We start from the raw sequence: 16,395 nt of genomic DNA on the forward strand, positions 1-16,395 counted from the left end.
ATGATGGAGGTACCAATAGGTAGAAATGTTCTGCAAAAGATCTGAGGGTTTTAGTGGACTGAAAACTAAATATGAGTCAACAGTGTGACGTGGCTGCCAAAAATGCTAAAAATAACCTTAGTAGAGGATAACTTCCAGGAACATGTTGTCCAGCATACTCTGTGCTCGAGACCCCATCTAGAGGACTGTGTTCAGCTTTGGGGGTCAAGACTTATGAGGGACCTTAATAAGCTGGTGAATGTCCAGAGGATGGTAACCAGAAGAATGAAGGGCTTTAAATTGATACTACATGAGGATTAGTTGAAGGAACTAATACTGGTTAGCCTGGGGAGGAGAAGACTTAGGAGGACATGATAACTACATATAAGAATCTGAAGGGCTGTAATACCAAAGAGGGAATAGAGTTATTCCATTTGACCCCAGAGAGCAGAACCAGGAGAAATGAGTATAAGATGCAAAGAAGCCAATTTAGGCTCAATGTCAGGAAAAAACTTTCTACCAGTTAGAGGTGTCCAAAGGTGGAATAGAGAAGTGGTGGGTTGCCCTTCCTTGAAAATCTTCAGGCAGCCTGCCAGGTACATATGGGTTGGAATAGATGGCTACTAAGGTCCCTTCCCACTTTCAAATTCTCCAATTCTGTGGATGTTCTGTAGGCATCTTAAACTTAACTCATACAAAGCTGAGTTCATTATCTTTTCTCCAAAACTCATTCTTCTTTGGAAGTTCCCTATTCATGTCATGGCTACCATCATCCTTAACAGCTATCTTATTTCAACCCCTATATCCAATAGCATGCCAAATCATTTTGTTTACTTTAACATTGCTTTTCTATGTTCTCTCCTTCTCTACACTTGTCACAGTCACCACCCTGGTCAGTCACTCTTTACTTCTTTCCTGGCCTATTTCAATGCCTCCTAATTGGCTTCCACATTAAGTCATTAATACCATAGCGTGAATGAGGCTAGCCAGATCATTTTCTTATTGAATCTGGGTCTGCTTCAGAGGACTGAACATACTGATGGGGTTGCAGGAATGGAGGCCAAAAGGAATGAAAAGCAGAAGATTGGGGGCACTGAAGGTACCCTCAAGCAACTTCACCATTTTACCTAAGACAGACTATATCTCTCAAGGCAATAGAATAGAGTAAGTCTGGAGGTAGGAGGATAGAGAGTAAGAGAAAAATACTGCATTATGTCTTTTAGACCAATGATTAACAAAGGACTTTGTGATCTAAATAAAGGGCTTTTAGATTATTACTACTTAAAGGGAATCAGATGTCTTTGACTGGCTGATTGGACCTCTTTATGAGGTCCCATTTATCCTGCATTGTATAGCTCCCTATTACAATTGGGAAAAAATAGCAGGAGTTGGCTTCTCTGCTTACTGTAGATCTAAAGGCAAAAACAATAGACTGGCCAATGAACTCTCTTCACTTTAAAGTCTGGTGGCTAAAAATCTCGATCTGTTCTGGTAACCCAAGTGCTAGGGGAAAGCATGCTTTCTATTGGCCACTGAGGGGTTGGGTCTCCGTTATGGACTGGGGCAATTTAGTGTCTTCCTTGAAGCTGGTAAGACAGGTGGGTCATCAAACTGGAAGGACACCTCCAGTCAAATTGGGTCAGGTATATTACCTACAACGTATTGGCATGATGTAGTAAAAACATTACTGGCCCTTGAATTAGACAACCTGTGTACTAGTCTCAGTGTTGACATACTCGTATGACCTCAGGCAAATCAGTTTTTTTTTTTTCTGGGCCTTGATTTCCACATCTATAAAATAATGATAAGAATATTTTTTACCTACCGGGGTTATTAGGAAGGAAATGCTAAATAAACTGTAAAATGTCATAGAAATGGGAGCAGTATCTTGGCTATCAATTCTGTGCCCTTCGATAATTTGGGAGACAACATGGTGGATGTGAAAGAACATTGGACTAAGACTTGGGATACTTAAAAGTGCCCAGTTCTACCATTTACTAGCTGTGCCTTACTGGAAAAACCAGATCACTGTCAGAACAAACTTTCTGACACACAGAGCTGGTCATACCATTGCCGTATTCAAAAATCTTTCGAGGCTCCCTAATTCCTTCCAAGTAAAGTTCAAGTTTTTCTCACATTCATCGGATACCATCTTGACTTTCTAATCTTACGAAATAATCTTCCCCTTCATATACTGCGTGCTTCAACCAGGTGTCTGCTGGTAAATTTTTAACAACCGGCTCTCCAAAATGCGGGACATATTTTAAAGTTTAATCTGCATTATTAATCATTTTGCCATCATTTTCTTAATTTTAACTAATAAATAAAATGATGCATCAAGGCTTGATTTGTAGTGTTTGCCAAGCATAAATGCTTACCCTGAAAAATGTAACAACTGGCTTCATACAAGCTGGTTCCATACTAAGTGGAGAGCATTAAGCACCTGGTCCTCCTGTCTACCTTACAAAGTACTGCACTCTCCCTCCTTGGTGTTTTTGCCCCAGGTGATCTCCCAACAGTATGCGATTCACATAAGACATCCAACTATAGCAGACACACAAATGTGGGCTCATTTCCCAATAGCTCCTCTTCTTCTGCATGATCTTTCCCTTCCTTCATTGAAATAACTGTAAAGTTACTGAAGTCCAAGCATACCAACTAAACCGGACCAGGGCTAGCTCAGGATGTTCCAATGATTCAGGCTCAGGCATGGAATGCAAAGAAACACTTATGGACCATGAAAGTTTTTTTTAAAAAATTACTTATAATAGCATGAAAAGGGTATAATTGACTAAAAATAGATGCTGTTCTCCTTTGCCTCAGATTGCTATCTCACTGGACAGTGGGAACTCTACCATGCCTTGGGAATAATAATCCCCAATGGGCTTGGCTTTTTTTTAACCTATCATCTTCTGGAACAACCAAATCTCTAGATATCCCTAGAGATATCCTTTCCTTGCCTCTTTAAAGGGATATCATCTCATCCTATCATAAGATTCTTTAATGCACTTATATAGCGCCATCTATTATCATGAGATATTGGCTATTATGTCACTACTATGGCTATATTTTAAATACCTGTGTCTGTGTATTATCCCCTATTCCCCTCCCCCACAGGACTTTAAGGTCTGTAAGGGCTGGATATGACATATCTAAAGCTTCTCTTAACATCTAGCACAGTAGGTGCTTACTAAGTGAATAGTGTATGTATGGATAAATTTAACTTTCTAAAGATTCAGATTTTTTTTCTTTATTTTCTTTTTCTGTAACAGGAGGAAATTTGATTAGATGATTTCTAAGTTTCTTTTCAGCTCCAACATTGTTTCATGTTTGGGATCAAATAACGAGCAGAACCTACATTTGTATGTTGCTTTATATACCTCTTTCTGGTTTTATTTTCAAAATAATCCTGTGAAATATGTAGTACAAGTATCCCTTCAATTTTTACAGCTGAAGAAGCTGAGAATCACAAGGGTTAGTCTCCTTGCCTAGGGTTATACAGTTAGTCAATGGTGGAGAGCTCAGTATTCTTCTTCCACTAAAGCACAATGCTTTTTAATTCCATGCTGTGGTTGTACAACAGCAAAGTCATTTTATTTCTCTCATCCTCAGTTTTCTGTAAAATGGGGGCATTGGACTAGATGTTCTCTAAGAACATGTCTAGCTCTAACATTTTGTGATTTTATAATTTCTTTCTCTTTTTCTAAGAGGCTGTTTTTAATGGGTTTAGATTATTCTGCCTATTGCGTTATGGAAGGGGAAATCTTAGAAAAGAGATACTAAGGAAGCTAAGTCTATCTGGCCTCTGAGTGACTTACTTCTTTTTGTAAGTGGGTGACTTATTTTACAGGGATCAAAATGAATTTTTTTCAGTGAATGTAAATCTCTATTCTTTATTCCTATTCCCATTATATTGATCTGATTTGCAGATATGAAATGAGACCATCATTGTTTCATGGTTGCCATGATATGGACTTTGAATTAAATGGGAAAAGGAGAGCAGGCTAAATTACTTTTGAGAAAATGCAGTGCTTTTAGTAGCCCCAACTTTCTCCCTGAAATAAAGGCTGATTTTTTAAAACAGCAATGTTTTTTCAGTGATACTATGTAGCTGCAAGTCATGGAATACCATGGTCACTGAAGAGCTCAAGTTAACAGTTACCTGGAGGATAAATGAGATATGAGTAGCAGGCAACATATCACACAACAAAGAACAGTGCTAGAGAAAAAGAGTAAAAGATGTCATCAGAGATGTATGACTAAAAAAAAAAAGACCAGTCAATCATATTCTCTATTATATTATATATAATGTAATAGATAATTATATTATTATTGTTAATAATATGTTTACATATCTTATATAAACAGAAGCCCTGCAATCATATGGTGAAGGTAAGGGATACTAAACAATATCAGGAAATCTAGAAGAAGACCCCTACCATGCTGAGTGGATTCCTTGTAGAGGATGTACAGAAGGACATAGATTAGAGTCTTCAAGGATGAAATAGAATGGCTGGATAGGTTTCAATCTGCATTATTGGAGAGTGTATTCACATTGATGAGATTACAGATTCATCAAAATGTCAGAGTAGTGCGATCATTGATCTTGTCCTTCAAGGGTGTGAGCTATTCCTTAGTAGTAAGTTAGGCACTTTCACACAAAGGAGCAGATTTGAACCTTGTTACTACTAAGCCCTGAATTGAGTCCTTATGACCTGAAAAAGTTTAGGCAGCTCCCAAAGTATCCCTTTCCCATGAAAAGCTGACTATGTCAGCTCAGGACAGACAATCTTACCTAGATCTGAGTCTAACAGAGAAAGATTACTTCACTGATCCATCTGAAATGAGAGAAGATCATCTTATTGGTTATATTTTACGGTTCAAACTTAACATATTTGTAGATTAAATCATTGTCTCAGGTAGAGACAAACAGCCCTTCTCTGTAATAAAGAAACAAGTACATTGCAAAATCTACTGAAGGATCAATACACTTTGAAAGGAATTTATTGAATAAATCTAATAATGATATACATATGAACAATCTTTCTTCACATTTTCATATCTTTCCCAATGTGTTCCTACTCCTCTCAGTGTAGCTACTAAATCTTCCCCCAACATATCTTATCCATTCCAATCTCTGAGCTCCAGGCATTTTTGCTGGCCTTCCCTCATGCCTGGAAGGCTCTCCCCTCTCCACTCTGCTTATTGAACTCCTTGGCTTCAAGTCCTTTAAGACCAAGCCCTCTTAATTCCAATGCCTTCCCTTATTAATTATTTCCTATTTATCCTGTGTATACCTTTCTTTGGTATTTTTCTTTGTTCACAACATTTTACCTGAATGGATTTCCCTCCTTACTTCTCTCTGCTTATCTAAGCCTTACCCTTTCTTCAAAGCCTAGATCAAGTACCACCTTCTCCATGGAGTCTCTATCAGCCATTCTAGCTTTTGGGGAGCATTGCTTTCTCTTGGTTTCTTGCCCTTGTAATTAAAAAAAATACAATAAATTAGATCCATTTGTGAGACTTCGAGAATATGACCTTTAAGAATTGGATAGAATGCAGGAATCCCTTCTACAATATCCTAGATGGTCACCCAACCTATGATTACACACTTTCAGTGACACAGAACTCACTACTTCATGATAATAATACTCAGCACTTACACTGTGCTTTTAAAGCTAGCAGATTACTTTACATGCTACTTCATTTGATCATCACAATAACCTGGTGAGGTAGGTGCTGTCATTATCACCATTGTACAGAGGAGGAAAGTGAGGTTCAGTGCCTACCTAGTGTCACATAGCTTGAAAGTGTCTTAGACAGTATTTGAATTCAGTTATTCCTGGCTACAGGTCTAGCACTCTATCATACCAGAGTTGCCTATTTCAATCAACCAACATTTACTAAGTGCCTGCTATATGCCAGGCACTGTACTAAGTGCTGGGGATACAAATAGAGGTAAAAACAACAACAACAACAACAACAAGCCCCCACCTTTCCTCAAGCAAGGAGCTTACAATCTAATGAGGGAGATAACATATAACCACAAAAATACCAAAGCAAGGTATACACAGGATATATAGGAAATAATTAACAAGGGGAAGGCATTGGAATTAAGAGGGCTTGGACTTAAAGGACTTGAAGCCAAGGAGTTCAATAAGCAGAGTGGAGAGGGGAGAACCTTCTAGGCATGAGGGAAGGCCAGCAAAAATGCCTGGAGCTGAGAAATGTGTGTCTTGTTCCTGGAACAGCCAAGAATCCATTGTCACTGAATTGGACAGTTGGGGAATAAGGTGTAAGGAGATTGGAAAGGTAGGAGGGAGCTAGGTTATGAAGGGCTTTGAATGCCAAACAACATGTTTTATATTTGCTCTTAAAGGCACCAGGAAGCCACTGGAGTTCATTGAGTAGGGGTGTGACATAATCAGACCTACACTTTAGGAGAGTGATGTTAGTGGCTGAATGGAGGATGGATTGAAGTGAAGAGAAACTTGAGACAGGCAGACCCATCAACATTCTATTAAAATAGTCAAGGCATGAAGTGATGACAGTCTACACTAGAGTGATAGCAGTGTCAGAGGAGAAAAGGGGATGTATATACAAGAAATGTTGTAGAGGTGAAATTGATGGACCTTGTCAACAGATTGTAAATGACTAGAGTGGGGGATAGGGAGGAGGGTGTGAGAATTAGTGAGGAATCCAGGATTGTGAGCCTAAATGGACTAAGAGGATGGTAGGGAAGGTAGGAGTGGGGCAAGGTTTAGGGGGAAAGATAATGAATTCCATTTTGGCCATACTGAGTTTAAGATGTCTATTGCATAATCTATTATTTCATAAAGCAACCTATTCCATTGTTGTAAAACTTAACTTGTTAGGAAGTTCTTTCTTCTACGGAGCAGAAACCTGCCACTTTTTAGTTTGACATTGGTCTTAGTTGCATTATCTGGAGCTGCACAAAATCCCTGTTCCACTTTGTGGTACATATGATATTTGAAGACAGTTATATCATTTAATCTTCTGTCCACCAGGCTAAACATTCCTAGTTGTTCAATTGTTTCTTATATGACATGGTTTCCAGGCTACTATTCATGCTCATCACACTCCACTGAATGCTCTCTGGTTTGTTAATATCCCTCTTCAGAACTTAACACAATATTCCTGATGTGCTCTGCTCAGGGCAGAGTGCAGAAGAACTTTTGTCACCTTCTGGACATAGACTTCTAGCATGTTGGGCATTCCGATTATAATGCTGTCTCATATTAACTTTACAATCAACTAAAACCTTTATGTCTTTCAAAGTCTTTTAACCTTTAAGTCTTTATCTCTACTCTCGCACTTTGATTCTTTTTTTTAACAAATACGGGACTTTACTTTTTTTTTGGTACACTTTATTTTCCTTGTATTAGTCCATTAATTCCAACCTGTTGGAATTTTTCTGAGGCTTGGTTCATTCATTCAGTAAACTAGCTATCTAGATTTGTGTCCATTGTGGATATCTTTGATGTAGGATTTAGAGCTGGAAGGAACTTTAAAAATGATTTAGTCATTGATAAAGTTGAATAAAATAGGGAAAAGGACAAAACCTTGTGGGATTTAGAGATCTTTAGACTGCAACCATCCATTAATCAACATTCATTGGAAATGGTTATTCAGCTAGTTATAAATCCAGTTCACATTTTTTCCATCTTACTATTAAGACTTTCATGAGGGATCTTTGTCAAATGCCTTGCTGAAATACATATATAATAAGTCAATTGTATTTGTCTAATCTGGATGTCCTGTAGGCAATGCACAGTAAATGTGCCTAAAAATAGAACTTGATGTCTTTCTCCCCAAGCTCTCCTGTATTTCAAACTTCCTTATGAATGTAAAGGCACCACCATCTTCTCAGTCTCCCATATTTGCAACCTTGGTCATCCTCGATGTCCTATTCTCACTCACCCTATACATCTAATCAATTGTCACTTCTGGTCTAGGGTATTGGCTTCCTAATTGGTCTCCCTACCTCAAATTTTTCTCTTCTCCAATCCATCCTCCAGACAGTTGCCAGAGTGATTATCCTATGGGTTGTCTGACCATGTCATTTTCCCTACTTGCTGAACTCTAATGGCTTCTTGTTACTTTGAGGATCAAACATAAATTGATTTATTTGATATAAAGATCTCCGTAACCTTGTCCCTTTCTACCCCCTAGCCTTCTTACATGTTTTCCCCTCTGCATACTCTGTGGTCCAAACATACTGGCCTGCTCCTTCACACACGATAATCCATCTCCTATTTGGCCTTTTCAACAGTTCTTCCCCAAACCTGGAATTTTGTTCTTCCCTTGGCACAAGCATCACCTTCTGCAGGAGGCCTGATGTAGAAACCTCAGTTGCTAGTGCCTTAATCCCCAATGTTACCTTGTGTCTGCTTTGTATGAGTCTCACATATATGCATATTTGTATAAGTTATTTCACCTGTTAGAATGTAAATTCCTTGAGGTAAAGAAGAACATTACACACACATGTGTGTGCATATATGTACACATACATTATATATGCATATACATACATGTACATATATGTATATAAATATATTTTTGGAGAGAGAATCTGTAAGCATACATATAAATTTTCCTCCAGAATTAGGAATTACTAACAGCCATCATGATTTCATAAAGAAAAAACTCTTACCAGACTAACCCAACCCTTCATTTCATTTTGACAAGGTTATTAGACTGATAGATTAATCACACACACACACACACACATTCTGTTGTAAATTTTGTTAGAGACTGGTGCCAAGCTTATGTAAGAAGGCAGAAATGAACCTTTCCTTGCTTTTATAATTCAGAATCTGAACATTTCTAGTTCCTTCATGATTCAGACTATCAACAGTAGTTTTAGAATAATATGTGCATACATTTCAGAACTCTGGCGTATAATTCATCTGTGACTAAAGATTTTTATATATCTTAAAAGAACTGTTTTGCTATCATCTCGCCACCTATGTGGGACTTCACTTCCTTTTTAACCATGCTGCTTTAGCCTCAGCCTCAGAACTAACAGCTCAATGAGCTCTCCAGACTGCTCCACCTCCTCACTAGAAGCCTTTCTTCCTCAAGGGTACCTATCCTCTCTTTCAGCTTCCCTTTGTATTTTGTCTTCCCCATTAGAACGTAAGATTATCCTGTGTTGTTGTTATTGTTTTGTATTTGTATCCCCTTACTTAGCATAGTGCCTGATACATAGTAAACATTTAAAAAGAGTTGAATAGTTCTGTATATTTACCGTCTATTGAACTTATGCCACTTGTCACCTCTAAACAAGTCTATCTTGGAGAAAAATGTGGAATTTTGTAAGAAATTCCTGAACTATTCATAATGATCTTTGATCTAACAATCCCACTATTGGGCATATATTACAAGGAGGTCAAAGATAGAAAGAAAGACCCAGTATATATGTTAAAATATTCACAGCATTAAAATATTCACAGCAACACTTTTGTGTGTGTGTTGGCAAAAAATAACAAACTAGAAACCAAGTGAGTATACTTTGATGGGGGAATAGCTGAAAAAAATGTCACATATGAATGCAACAGAATATTACAGAGAAGTGTGGGAAGACTTATCAACTGATAACGAGTAAAGAAAGCAAATCTAGAGAACAATATGTCCAATGAATACAATACAATAATATAAATCAAAATAACACTAAAAAGACATCTGAATTCTTTATGAAATGCAATGACCAATATTTGTTACAGAGGACAGGTGATGAAATATATCTCCTAGCTTTTAGGGTCAGAAGTACAGATACAATCATTTTATTCCTTTTTTGTTCCTTTTTATTGTTTCTATTTTTCACAAGCCTTAACTATTCTGAAGTTTAGACTTTCTGACACTATTTTTATAGGCAATGCTCGGTAATGGGCCATTTGGATCTAAGGAAGAGAGATAGAATCTGTACCTAGTTAGAATGTATTGAGCTAAGTAAATAAAAGGATGTTTGAGTAAAATCAAAGGATGCAGTGAGCTTATGGGATTGACTGTGGGCTAGGAGCTGGTCAGCTCAGCCAAGACTGTAGAATGACAAGAGAGAGATTCTGGAGCACTGGAGCTGATATTGTTTACTCTGTAGAACACAAAAAAGATCTTGTGTTCTTTATAAATGCACCAGTTGTGGGTCAACCCATCCTTGGCGCCTTTTAATTTACCCAGGATGAGTAAGCTATCCAAATATACACACACGGCTTGACAAATCCCTTGGTGTTCCACGTTGGCACTTACAAACTCAGTTGTTCTGGCTACGTCTTCCCTCATGCTTTTTGGGGAGGATACCTAGTTAGACCATATTGCTTCACCTTTGAAGTATAGTAGAATTCAATGCAACTGGCATTTTTAAAGTGCTAGCTATGTGCAAAACTCTAACTCTGCATGCTATTAGGCCTCTATGAGGCTACAGATTTTTATCACTGTTGGTGCAATGGCTCACTCTGTATTTGGGAACAGTCTTCAGAGCCCTATGATGGCAATCAGTTCCATCCCCACAGCAAAAAGCATTCATACCTCATTTTCACCCAACTAGGTTAATTAATCAGTCAGCCAATTTATTTGGCACCTACTTTGTGCCAGGGATTGGGAATGCAAAGACAACTCTGCACTGGTCTTCCTCCTCACCAGGAGTCTTTACTCTCTCAAGAAGCCTTTGCCTCTTTTTGTATCATAAGTGCTTCTTACAGTGTCTGGAACATGCTAGGAATTAAAAAATGTTGATTGATTGATTATATTCTATGGAGTAGATGACATATATATGTGCATGTATATATTACATATATATACACACAAGATATATTGAAAATAATAAATAGATAATTTTGAGGGAGAGGACAACTGCAGCTGGCTGTGGGTTCAGGAAGAAAAAGAAGGTTTGATCGCTGTTCCCATTCTCTAAATGTGACTGAGAAGGACTTTTGGCTGTTAACCCAAACCAATGCAACCTCAAAGGAACTTAACTACCAAAGGCAGAAGACTGATGCTGAAGTCATCTTCCTATGCTTCATTGTGGTGGTGAACCCTAGATGACACTAGATTCCAGAAGGTTATACCAATTGATCCTACCAAAGGAAAGACTTCACTACAGGCTCCACTATGGACTGTTCTCCTGTCTAAGGAAAAGCCCAACTAAATACGGGAGACTCATCACCTGGCTGGATACTAGAAAGAGCTTTTTCTGCCAATGAAAGTAGGCTCTCAGAACCAGTTTTAGAAGAAGCAGAGGCATTTCAACCTGCAATTAGGAGAGGAGGGGTCACATGAATGAAGCCACAGATTCATTAAGAATTGAAGTCAGAGGACATAAGAATGTATTTATCTCTGGAGGCAATTCCAAAGGAAGGGGGGGGCGAGTAGTTTCAAAATTGTTTTGAGTAAAGCAAGGGCCACATTAGTGAGATATGCAAGATGATTCCTTTGAAGAGAGAATAGTCATTAGGTGATTTAGATTCTAGACTGTTAAAAAAAAGTAGCTCTTGTGACCGGATGCCAGGGACAGAATTGGTAAATTAAGAAATAACCAGGGGGCAGAGCCAAGATGGCAGAGGGAAAGCAGTGACTGTCTTGAGCTCTCTCCCAAAGCCATCCAAATACCTAAAAAAATGGCTCTAAACAAATTCTAAAGCAGCAGAACCCACAAAAAGACAGAGTGAAACAAATTTCCAGTCTAAGACAACCTGGATGGCTGATCAGAAAGGTATATTGCTCCAGGCTGGGAGAGGAGCTCAGTTTGGTGTGGGCACACAGGCCACAGCTACCCTGGAGCAGGCCTCAGAGGACTGAATCGTGGGCAACTGTGGCAGTTTCCAGACTTCTCAACCCATGAATGCCAAAGACAACTTGGAAGGTCAGGGGGAAAAGTCTGTGACTGCAATGAGAGAACGAGCTAGGTCTCAGCCGCAAGTCTCGAGCACGGCCCGAGGCTGCGGCTGTTTCCTGAGCTTCCAGCCCACAAACTGAGGGGGAATCAAGTGGCTGATCAGAGGGGGATTGCAGGGTTCTCTTTGCCAGTGCTGAGGAAGGAATCTCTTGCTTTACCTGTGCTTGGATCTGGGTCACAGTTCTGAGGGGCGGTCCTGGGGCAAGGAGGAATGCTGGTGTGGTGAAGCTTGTTGTGGCTGTGGAGAGGAAACACCTCGCCCCTTATCATAGCATCTTGGAAGAACTGAAAATTTAAAGGTCCCTAGAAGTACCTCTGAAAACAGCTGTACAAACCCCCGAAGCTTGGGACAGTACACTCTTCACATTGGAAGTAGACTTTTACCTTAACAAAGAGTTTAAAACTCAAGTAATTGGCCAAGATCATGAGTAAGCAGCGCAAAAAGAGTCAGACTATATTATCTTACTTTGGTGACAAAGAAGATCAAAACATACAACCAGAAGAAGACAACAAAGCCAAAGCTCCTACATCCAAAGCCTCCAAGGAAAATATGAATCAGTCCCAGGCCTTGGAAGAGCTCAAAAGGGATTTTGAGAAGCAAGTAAGAGATGTAGAGGAAAAACTGAGAGTGATGCAAGAAAATCATGAAAAGCAAGTTAACAGCTTGCTAAAGGAGACCCCAAAAAATACTGAAGAAAATAACACCTTAAAAAATAGCCTAACCCAAGAGGTCCAAAAAGCCAATAAGGAGAAGAATGCCCTAAAAAGCAAAATTGGCCAAATGGAAAAGGAAGTCCAAAAGATTACTGAAGAAAATATTTCCTTAAAAATTAGAATAGAGCTAGTGACTTTATGAGAAATCAAGACATTGTAAAACAAATCCAAAAGAATGAAAAATTAGAAAACAGTGTGAAATATCTCATTGGAAAAACAACTGACCTGGAAAATAGATCCAGGAGAGAGAATTTAAAAATTATTGGACTATCTGAAAGCTATGATCAAAAAAAGAGCCTAGACATCATCTTTCAAGAAATGATCAAGGAAAACTGTTCTGATATTTTAGAACCAGAGGGCAAAATAGAAATTGAAAGAATCTACCAATCTCCTCCTGAAGGAGATCCCCAAAGGAAAACTCCTAGGAATATTGTAGCCAAATTCCAGAGTTCCCAGGTCAAGGAGAAAATATTACAAGCAGTCAGAAAGAAACAATTCAAGTATTGTGGGAACACAATCAGGATAACACAAGATTTAGCTGCTTCTACATTAAGGGACCACAGGGCATGGAATATAATATTCTGGAGGGCAAAGGAGATAGGATTACAACCAAGAATCACCTACCCAGAAAAACTGAGTATAATTCTTCAGGGGAAAAAAATGGTCATTCAGTGAAATAGGGGACTTTCAAACATTCTTGATGAAAAGACCAGAGTTGAATAGAAAATTTGATTTTCAAATACAAGACTCGAGTGGAACATGAAGAGGAAAACAGGAAAGAGAAAATCATAAGAGACTTATTAAGGTTGAACTGTTTACATTCCTGCATGGACAGATGATATTTATAACTCATGAGACCTTTGTCAGTATTAGGGTAGTTGAAGGGGAAAAATTATATGTACATATATATAGATATAGATAGATAGAAGGCACAGGGTGAATTGAAAATGAAGGGGTCATATCTGGAGAATAAAATTAAGGGTGAGAGAGGAAAATACTAGGAGAAGGAGAAAGGGAGAGGTAGAATGGGGTAAATTATCCTACAAAAAAAAAAAAACAGAAAAGAAAAGGCCCTTACAATGGAGGGGAAAAGGGGGAAGGTGAGAGGGAATGAGTGAATCTTATTATCATAGGATTTGACTTAAGGAGGGAATAACATACACACTCAATTGAGTGTGGAAATCTATCTTACCCTAAGGAAAATAGGGGGGGAAGGGGACAAGAGAGTAGGGGAATGATAGAGAGGAGGGCAGATTGGGAAAGGGAGTAATCAGAAGCAAATACTTCTGAGGAGGCACAGGGTCAAAAGAAAGAATAGAAAAATAGGGAGGGCAGGATAGGATTAAGGGAAATGGAGTTAGTTTTTCACGGCCTGTCTACTATGGAAGTGTTTTGCATAACTGCACATGTATAATCTATATTGAGTTGCTTGCCTTATCAATGAGGGTAGGTAGCGAGGGAGGAAGGGAGAAAATTTGGAACCCAAAGTTTTAAAAACACATGTTTAAAAAAAAATGTTTTCACATGCAACTGGGAAATAAGAAATACAGGAAATGGGGTACAAAAATCCATCCTGCCCTACAGGAAAATTGAAGGGTAAGGGGATAAGAGAAGAGGGGAAAGATAGAAGGGAAGGCTGACTCGGGGAAGGGGTATTTATAATGCATGCCATCTTGGGGTGGGGGGAGGGGTGAGATGGGGTGAAAATTTGGAACTCAAAATCTTGTGGAAGTAAATGTTGAAAACAAAAAATAAATAAATAATTACCAAATTAAAAAAAAAAAGAAAATATGACAGTGTTAATGGTTTCAGAAAAACCTAGGAGGACCTATATGAATTAATGCAGAGTAAAATGAGAACCTCCAGGAAATAATTGTACATAGTAACAGCTATATTGTAATGATCATCAAATGTGGAAGACTTAGTTATTTTGGTCAATATAATGATTCAAGTCAATTCTGAAGATATGAAAAATGCTATCTATCTCGAGAGAGAACTCTGAGTATGAAATGATATATGTTTTTTTTTACTTTAGTTTTCTTGCATTTTTTTTGATATGGCTAACATGGAAACATGTTTTTCATGAATACATATGCATATCTAATTTAAAAAAAAGAAATAACCAATTTAATGGTAAGAGAATGAGCTTGGTTTTTAGACACATTGGACATCTTGATTATTATAATGACAAAGCAGAGAGAATATGAAATGATCTTTCTTTGTGATTTCTTTGTCCCTGTCTTTTTGCATGGAGATCAGGGGGAGGAAGTGAAGAGCATGCAACCATATGAAAGGGCTACAAAAATATATACAAACACATATACACTCATATACTATATATGCATATATAGACACTACATGTACACATCTTTACATACGTATATATGGACAGGTAAATACCACAAATATATGCCTATATGCATATACATACATACATATAAGTTCATGCATATATACACATACATATATGCATATTATGTGTTAAAAGCACATGGCATAGGTACTGAGTAAGAATTTTTCCAGGAAGAAAGGAGAAGAATGCAGATGAACAAGTGGATACTGTGCATGGAGCTGGGGTTGACATGGGACCATGGAGGCTACTAAGGTAGACAGAAGCATTCCATATTCCATATCAGCCAACTGACAATGGCTGGCAAATGGGTAGTGTCTAAACCGCAGAGACGTTGGCATGGTCCCTCCCTCCCATCCCCTACCCCAGTTTCTCACCCCCCAACTCCACTGGCAGAGAGTCTTTGCTCGGACTTCCCCAATTAGAGTTACATATGGGGAAAGGGCTGAGAATTGAACTGTCCTTGTGAGTGGAGGAATGAGAGAGAGAATACAGGCTGTGGTTACTTTCTGATGCTTTACTGTTCAGTTCTGTTATGAATAAATATTTTTATACTGCAATGCTATTGGGAGCCTTTGTTTGCTGGCAGATGAGTCGACTGAATACATTGAAATGATTTAGCTACAGAGTTTCTATATTCAAATGAGATCAAAATGTACCCAAAAGAGTATTGATTATTGAAAAACTCCAAGGTAGGAATCCAGTGTAGCTGCCAGATGCTAGAGTCTGATCCCTTGATTATAATGGGATTAGAAGCCTGGTATAGTGTCTCTGTAATTAAAATTATGACCCAAATCTCTTCATATTCTGACTATAATGCTGGTTTGTGTATATGTGTGTATAACATTAGTGTCATGTTAAATCTATATCAATATATAATATCACATACATATTATGTCTTTAGATATAATCTATATAGATATCCTATATATTTATATGCGATATTCTATATATTTTGTTTTTTCCCCCAATCACATGTTGTTGTTTTTTTCAGCCAAAGACAAGGTTTATTAAAGATCCACTATATTGGCCAGACTCTTAAGGAATCTGAACATTTGTGAGCTGTTGGCTAGATTATGTGAATCTGAGCCCTGGGTTAGACTCTTAAAGAATCTGAGACCCCAATTACATGTTAAAACAATTTTAAACATATGTTTAAAAGTTTTGAGTTCCAAATTCTATCTCTCCCCTCCCCCCTCACTGAGATAGTTAGCAATCCAATATAGGTTATACATGTGCAATCATGTAAAACGTATAATATTCCATATGGATTTAACCTGACACTAATTCTGCAGGTATATATATATATATATATGTAGAGATGAAAGCAGAAACAATGAGCATCAAGGGCAGGGGACTGTTGTTGGTTATTTTGTTTTGCTTTATTTTATTTTTTGGTATTTCCAACAGTTAGCACAGCTCCTGGGAGATAGTTAAG

This window comes from Vombatus ursinus, unplaced genomic scaffold, assembly GCF_900497805.2.
Source record: "Vombatus ursinus unplaced genomic scaffold, bare-nosed wombat genome assembly UNPS02014818.1, whole genome shotgun sequence".
NCBI lineage: Eukaryota > Metazoa > Chordata > Mammalia > Diprotodontia > Vombatidae > Vombatus > Vombatus ursinus.